General features: G+C 33.5%; 1 long non-coding RNA gene across 1 annotated transcript; it reads left to right on the top strand.

The window, feature by feature from the left end:
• On the top strand, positions 1-6,873 carry LOC102802343 (uncharacterized). The gene is made up of 3 exons (XR_438233.3): positions 1-162; positions 1,687-1,815; positions 5,450-6,873. It is a non-coding gene; the product is annotated as an uncharacterized LOC102802343 (long non-coding RNA).
• The last annotated feature ends 1,523 nt before the right edge of the window (positions 6,874-8,396 follow it).

Raw genomic sequence — 8,396 nt, 5'->3', positions numbered from 1 at the left:
ATTCGCGCAAGCTCAAAATATACTTGGTAGATATTTTGCGTAGTTGTTGCTGTCCCGTTACATTGCTACGCAGTCTTAATCTTGTATACTCAATACTGTGAGAGTACCTTAGCAGGTGCCAGCAATCTAAAACCGTCAACATGGTATGATTAATAATAGACGGTAAGTACTATAATATTAACAGGAATAACGAGCTCACTGCCACTGCGAGGTGACCGACATTCTGGGCACAAGTCGATTAATAATATACGCAACTGTGAATTGACTTACATTCTGGGCACAAGTCGATTAATAATATACGCAACTGTGAATTGACTTACATTCTGGGCACAAGTCGATTAATAATATACGCAACTGTGAATTGACTTACATTCTGGGCACAAGTCGATTAATAATATACGCAACTGTGAATTGACTTACATTCTGGGCACAGGTCGTACGGCGTACTATGATTGTGTTTAATCAATAATGAAATCAAAGGTCCATCCGATCACCGTCCCTCGATTGATAGAGGGACTGTGTCTGAACTAAGGACCACACTCATTCAGACGTAATCTACCGGTACTGTATTTTGCCATTTTAATGCCATTGTTTAACATTATTATCATCATTATTGTCTAATCTTCATCGATCTTGATTTGAATTTTGATTCTGGTATATCAAATACATATAATATATACATTAAAACACAGTCCCTCTATAGAGGGACTGTGATTAAAAAAAAACGAAAAACAACTACGTCGTAGCACGGTTAAGTAATAGTCAAAACACCCTGCCTAGCATTAATTAAACATTCTTGCCACAATTTTTTTTAAAAAAATACATAACAAAAATTTGTGCTGGTAGCTTTTGTTTTAAATTATTTTTCCTTCTTTCATAGTTATCACTGTCTTTTGTTTTTTGAATTTCATTAAAGTTTTCTGTGCCAGTGTATTTGAAAGCATGTTTAGTCTGAATTCAGTGTAGTCTGTATGTTATCTTCATTCACTGTCGCTCTATCCTGTGATTCAGTTTTAAAATGTTATGGTATGTTCTGTCTGATATGCCAGTATTTGTATATCTACCTGTTTCTATTTCAATTTATCATCAGATCAGTTATCATGATTTTCACTGTCTCACAATTGCTTCGACAAAATAAAAAAAAAATATCTTAGTTTAAAGGGCTGAGTCATTGTGCCATGTATATGCAAAATTTGTGTTGACAAACCTTTCACTTTCACACGCTCAACTAACAACTAAGTACATACATGTACCGGTATATCAAGTATGTGTGTGAGTTTTGATCTGGATGAGATGGACAACAGTGTTTATGGTGGTTAGAGGAACAAATCTAATCATATTTTACTTGCTATCTCTATTTTGAGAAACTCTGATCTATGCAACATTCAAAGTTGTTACTGTTGATGTATATTGATTGTATTGTGAAAAATTTTAACGATCTTGTTTATGATGGTGCGACGACCACTGCCTTTTAATATTTAAAACTATCAGTTGTCAAAGTTGGTGTATCTGAATTGAATTGAATTGCATTGCATTGTATTGTGAAAAATATTAACAATGATCTTGTATATATGAGACGCCGTCTCGTATCTGCTGCATACATGGTGAGACGACCTCTGACCTTATAATATGTAAACCTATCAGTTATCAATGCAGTGTTTAATGTGAATGGTGTGTTTGTTTCAGCCTGTAGTTGGGTGGCAAATAAAATAAGATGTCATAAAGAATCTTATGATAATGAAAACCAGCCAACTACTACCGCGTCTGTCGATAAAAGTAATGATTCCAAGTATCCGACTTCTAATGGATATTCAGGTAAGAAGTGTATCATTTAAGGGGTTATTTGACCGTGAACGTGACTGACACTTTTGTCAGGGAAATGTCTTGGCTATTTGAAGTAGCCAAACTCTATTGTGAAATTAAGAACCTCATTTACTGTATAAATTTTTTCGGAATAAGCTTTACGCTATGGGATAAACATAATCAATCTTCAATTGAAACTATTTTGGTATGAGATCTTTTTATGCGCAAATTATTTTTCTGATTGAACCTTTCACTTAGCAAACACAAAAATGTATAAAGAATTTGTTGTGCTTGAGTCATATATCATTGTGACTTTCGTACAATACTGTATAATATTGTTCTGAAAAACTATTTTGTCCTATTTTGAACATAGCTGTAATGCCGTGAAATACTTTATTTTAGCTAGAATTAATTTTCGCTGAAAGTACTTTTTTGGTGTTTTGCATTGAATTCATTCTCACTGTTTTTTGGCAAGTTGAATGTAAAGTATAGGAAAAAGGTAATATTCACTGGACTTTTTTTTTTTAATGAATTATACTTAAGCGAAAATAGCGAAAATTAATTCCAAGCGAAGTATTTTACAGTAAGTCAACAGGTCAATTTTGTAGTTCTGAAGTATAAAAATTGATGAATAGTATTACATGTATTAGCTTGGAATCTTTCTGACTCTGAGACCTCTGCAATAGACGCATGACATCAGTGCCCAAATGAACATAAATCTCAAGTCAATGTGAAGGTACTTACAAGATTGCACCTGATTGGATACCCAACCCTAAAACTGAACTGTTTGACCAATCACAGAGCGTGCGTGCGTCTGTGCGTGCGTTCGGACCTGTATCTTAGAAATGCCTGGACCAATCACAATCAAACTTCACACATACATCACATGATATTATACATATGCACGTCAATTTGTTTCACGATCTGATTCAAGATGGCCGAATGGCGGCCATTTTTGTGCTAAAAAATCAAAAAAATCAACCATTTCTCGGCTGTTTACAGATGGATTTTGTTCAAACTTGGTATATACATTAGACATTATGGGACCTTGATGCAAATAATTTTGTTTTTCAAATAAGATTCAAAATGGCCGACTGGCGGCCATTTTGTATTAATGAATGTGGTTCTTGTGCCATATCTCTGACTTGCTTTCACTGATTATGTTCAGATTTTAAATACTCATTATACATCTTGTCATAGATAGACAGATATATTGGTTTGACGATCCTATTCAAAATGGCCAAATGACGGCCTTTTTTGTGCTAAACAATCATCAAATATCAAGCATTTCTGGCATTTATGGATGGATTTCGTTCAAACTTGGTACATACATGTACATTAGACATTACAGGTTCCTGATGCTCGTTATTTTATTTTTCAGATTGGATTCAAAATGGCTGACTGGCGGCTATTTTGTTTTAATGATTGGGCTTCTAGAGCCATATCTCTTAAATGCTTTGACTTATTATATTTAAATTTTAAATATTCGTTATACATCATGTTACCGTATTTATCCGGGTATAAGCCCAGGGTCCTGAACATGGAAAATTGCCAAAAAGAAGGGGTGGGCGTTTGCCAGGAGATCCCCGTCAAAAAAACGAAAATTCGCAAAAATTGACAACGCGCAGATCGAACTGCAGCAGGGAATAGAACGACAAATCACAGTCCCTCTATCATAGAGACAGTGGGCAAATGAAAACATGCAACGAAAATAAATGAACAATATGCCACACTAGAAGTAAAACAAAAATAATGTACTGCTTATAATGTGACACATAAACCAGAAATAATAAAAATCGACAGTGATAAATCATTTGAATTAGGATTTTCCCGCCGACAAACACGCCCAATACGCGTGAACTCAAAATGAATTAAAATGTCAGGGGTTGAACTGCGTAAAATGATTTCCGGTCTCGACAAATTACGAATCAACCGTCATACAAGATCATTAATAATTTACAAATTTACACAGTATAAATTATAAAAATTCATAGCTGTTTGAAAAAACTTCTCAGATCTTTATTTGTACGTTCATTGCCATCTTCGTCAAACTCAAAACCCTCAAATGTTTAAGTCGGCGTCACTGTAGCCGTCGAACAAAATCCCTACAACTTATTCCTGAAGTTCGTCGATATCGTCCCACACAATTTGGACTTAGCACTTTTAATCCAAGGATTTCGCAGTCTGTCAGCTTGGCACTTTTTATTCATGTCAAATCGTAATAAAGAGACAAGAAAAATGGGGTCGCTCTGCTGCGATGGCACACGATGCTTTTGTTTACAGTCTAGCAATCATCTTTGACCTTTATGCATCTGCTTTACTGAATGGCTAAGAATGACATCACTACTGGTATTTCATCATGCAGGTCAAATCGTGACATTGCTGTCTTATCAGACTTGACGCTTATTAATCACGGTGAAAGTTATCATTCAGCAAGTTTCGGCCGTTGGAATGTCTCACTATATGGATATCGCGGTGGACTTGAAATAGGAAGTTTTTTTTTATCCAACGACAGAAGAATAGTTTTCATGACAGAAATGCAATAGCGGTGATAAAAGATGGTAAAAAAGTTGGCAGTCTTCGGCGTGACATTGCAAAATTGCTGGCCCTAGTTATGGATTCGCAAGCTGCTACAATATATTTATAAAGCCAAAATAACGTGATTTCAACCATTCTCCCAGGTACAGGTTGCTACAATATTGCAACATTGTTTTCATTGTCATCAACGCTGAAGCCGAACGAGTGCAACACTTGCTTAGCGGCTCTCCTTATACGATTTGCTTGAATCGTTTCTAAGGAAGCACAAACCAAATGGCCGGCCCTTTTTAGGGCCATGACATATTTCAAAAAGAGAACTACCGTTTCTGCTTTAATATTTATTTTTATAGACTTGCTGACTGTTATGATTCTGAAAAAAATCAACGGTGAAAGCGCTGCCCTGAAGGCAGAAAGCTATTTTGCGTTCACCCCTTGTTTTACGCAATTAACAATTTTTATAAGTATCACGACAGACTTCAAGAAAGTCAACTGGTAATACAACCACAGTCAACGAATAGAAAATAGTTTTTTTGTTTTGTGTATATAGAAAAAGACCCCCTGGGCGTGTGCCCGGATATGACCTCAACTTCTTTATTGTGTCAAAAGTGGGGGGTGGGCGTTTGTCCAGGCATGGGCTCTTACCCGGATAAGTACAGTATATGTATATACATGTATTCAAAATGGCTGATTTTGAATGCTGTTCCAGAGCAATATTTCTCAATATGGACAAGTACTTGTTTGACGATCAGATACAAATGTCAATCATTTTAATGTTAAACAATCATATTCCTGACATGGATATATTCCAGCTATATTACTATAAACAAAACTATATATCTTAAATTTGATAACTAACGGGGACTGTGCCATGCATGTCTTGTTTTATTTCCTGTGATTCTAATTTGACCAACCCATTATATGCCTAATGAGGTGTGAATAGAATTGCGCTTAAATGCTAGAACATACCGGATCATGGATCATTATTCTTTTGACCATCGACACACCTCTGTCATTTACGTAAACGTACTAGCTGCTAATATAGGATATGAGGGATGCATTTAAATTTGGATACAGATACTTATCTACATGTGTTAATTATTTATTTCAGTAACTCAAAGAACAAAGACATCAACAACCAGTAATGCCGAATGCAGCACCTATAATAATACAAATGGAACAAGAGGATGACATTAAAAGAAATCAACAGCAATTTGTCAGTCGGCAATCTCAACACAATAATGTTATTAAGATCTAGATTCCGAAAACTGAATTTGCTTTTGATTGTCAATCTCTGTTTTCATGTATATTCAATAGACATACTAATTATATATTCATGATCAAAATAAGTTTTTGTAAATAATATATATACATATATATATGTGTGACGGTCAACTAATTAGAATAAATATCGTATGTTTTACATAATACTTATGTGAGAACAGATTTGAACTAGGACAGAAAGAAAAAAGTGGCCAGTTTTGTTATTACTCCCAAAATGAAATTGCAAACAATTGGTTGGGGGTAATACCAGTACCAAAATTATCAAATTGTTGATGTATAATTTTTGTATGGCTTCAAGTATTGTATAAAGCACATGGTATTTAAAATAGTTGACTCACATGTGAGCTTGAGTAAAATTGACTTGTTTCTGAAACCAAACTTTTATACCAGTATATATTATTCAAAACTGATATGTAATAGTTAATGAAACCCCAAATTTCTAATACTATTCTAATACGGGTAATCATTACATTATTTCCACTCAAAGTTGCGACTTGTTTATCTTTGTAGCAATATTTTATGTACAATTGTAGATGAATATGTCATATGTGTGAGAAAGACACAAATTAAGTTGTGCTGATAATGCAAGTTGACCTTTTCACCACCAGTTCCCTCTTTTCATCTACAAATTCACAAAATAGTCCTGTTTATAGTCTGCATTTTCTTTGGAACAAAAATAGCCAAACATTTTTGAGTAAAAACTGAAAATTGATTAAAATTTTGTCTGTTGGCATCAAAATTATGGTTTATTTCCAAAAATATTGAAGAATAAAAGAAAAAAGGGCAGACAAATTTGGACGAGAAAGTCTGGTGGTGAAAAGGTTCTCTCATATTAATACTAGGGCTTTTGTTTCAATGCAATATTTACTTTATTAGTTACATAAGTGATCACATGACCAGTGTGTTTATGGTAAGAATGGGTCAAATTGAATAATTTATATCGCAATAAGGAACATTTTTGTTTATATAGGTTTCAGCTAAAGATGTGCTTCTAATAGAGTAAATATGGTTACTAGTATGTTGTATGATACTAAATGTATTTACATTTTTGTCTCAAAATAATGATAATTTTAAAATACAAATTATTTGTTTCCAAGATGATGATTATTCTCTGGTTGTGTTTTGCATTGAAATTGATGACAGTTTTGTTTCCAACCTACTAATGTTGTAGGAGAATAATATTTGATGTATATTCAGTGCATTACTTACCATAATTTGAATAAACAAAATCTGAATTGTAATAATAATAATGTATTCATTTGTTAACGCATCCACCCCCACACAGTAACTGATTTCTTGTTTCAATGAAACTTGGTACATAGATGCTCTAGGACAATGCACAGACCTGATCAATTTTGGGTTAAAATTTGTGCATAATCATTACCTGATTTGCATAATTAGCAAATTTTCAGCTTACACACTGATATTACAAGTACCATGCTAATTATTCAATTTCAATGAAACTTGGTACATAGATGCTCTAGAACAATGCATAGACCTATCCAGTTTGGGTTTAAAATCAGATCATATTAATTACCTAATTTGCATAAATCATTTTTTGGTTCTAATCGCATTTCAATGAAACTTCATACATAGATCGTCTGTGACAATACTCAATGAATCTTGCTACATATATACTCTTACACTATGTGACAATCTAATTAGTTTTGGGTTTATATACATCCATAATAATTACCTAATTTGCGTATTAATTTACTTTTCAACTTTCCACATTTAGGATTAATCATCACATTATAATGAAACTTTTACATGTGCACCCTGAAACAATATAAAGACCCAAATCTATGCATACAGTAGTAACTGCTTAATTTGAATAATAATTCATTTGAAAAACATGCATATTGATTATTGACTGAAAAACCACAGATGAAAAATCAAATGTATTTCTGTATGTATTATAAATTTTGACAATGTGAATCACATAGTTTTCAGACAGACAAATATTAGTTGGCAAGCTTCTCGTTTGAAAGACAAATCTTAAATTTTTTATTTATTTTTTATTTGTTATTTTCTGAGGATTGTGTTTGCAAGAAATAAAGACACCAGAGGCACATGGGAAAACTACCTTTATCAGGGTTTCATTGTGGTACAAATCTGCACAGAGAAAAATTTGAAGAAGAATAAAAAAAAAATAAGTTTACAGGGGGAAAAAATTTTGAAAAAAACCTAATATGTACAGTTTTACTACAAGGGTTATTTTCGTTCAACGTAATTGCAATATTTTTTTGTTCGTACAACGTAAATTGAAAAAATAAATTCCGTAATTCTGTAATCACAGGCTAGACATACAACGTAATCAATCAAATATTTTTTTCGTACACTGTAAAAATGTGTAATTTTTCTCGGTACGTACAAGAATTTTCTAGGTTTTTTTTCTTAATTTTCCGTAAAATGTAAAATAAGCTTTATTTTCTCTGTAAACATTCAATTTTCACTGTAAACTGTAAAAACGACTTTTTTCCTTGTAAATTGTAAAAAGCCCTTTTTATTTACCGCAAAACTGTACCAGCTACCCCCTTACCCCCTCCTAGTCTATTAGGGGTTCTAATGACTCACAGAAAACTTTGACTGTCGACAGTTCTCAGGCCTAATTTATTTCTAAGTCTGATGCAATACCAATTTTTCCTAAATCGCGAAGGCATTTACAGGAAGAACCGGAAAACCAATGACTGGCTTTGTAATTTGATGTATTTCATCAGACCATGGTACGTCCATGATCAGACTGAGAAACAGGCAATTGTCGACAGTCTGGG

The sequence above is a fragment of the Saccoglossus kowalevskii genome, chromosome 21, assembly GCF_978046115.1.
Source record: "Saccoglossus kowalevskii chromosome 21, keSacKowa6.1, whole genome shotgun sequence".
Taxonomy (NCBI): Eukaryota; Metazoa; Hemichordata; class Enteropneusta; family Harrimaniidae; genus Saccoglossus; species Saccoglossus kowalevskii.
The sequence above is the reverse complement of the archived record's forward strand: the minus strand, read 5'-3'. Positions and strand labels throughout refer to the sequence as shown.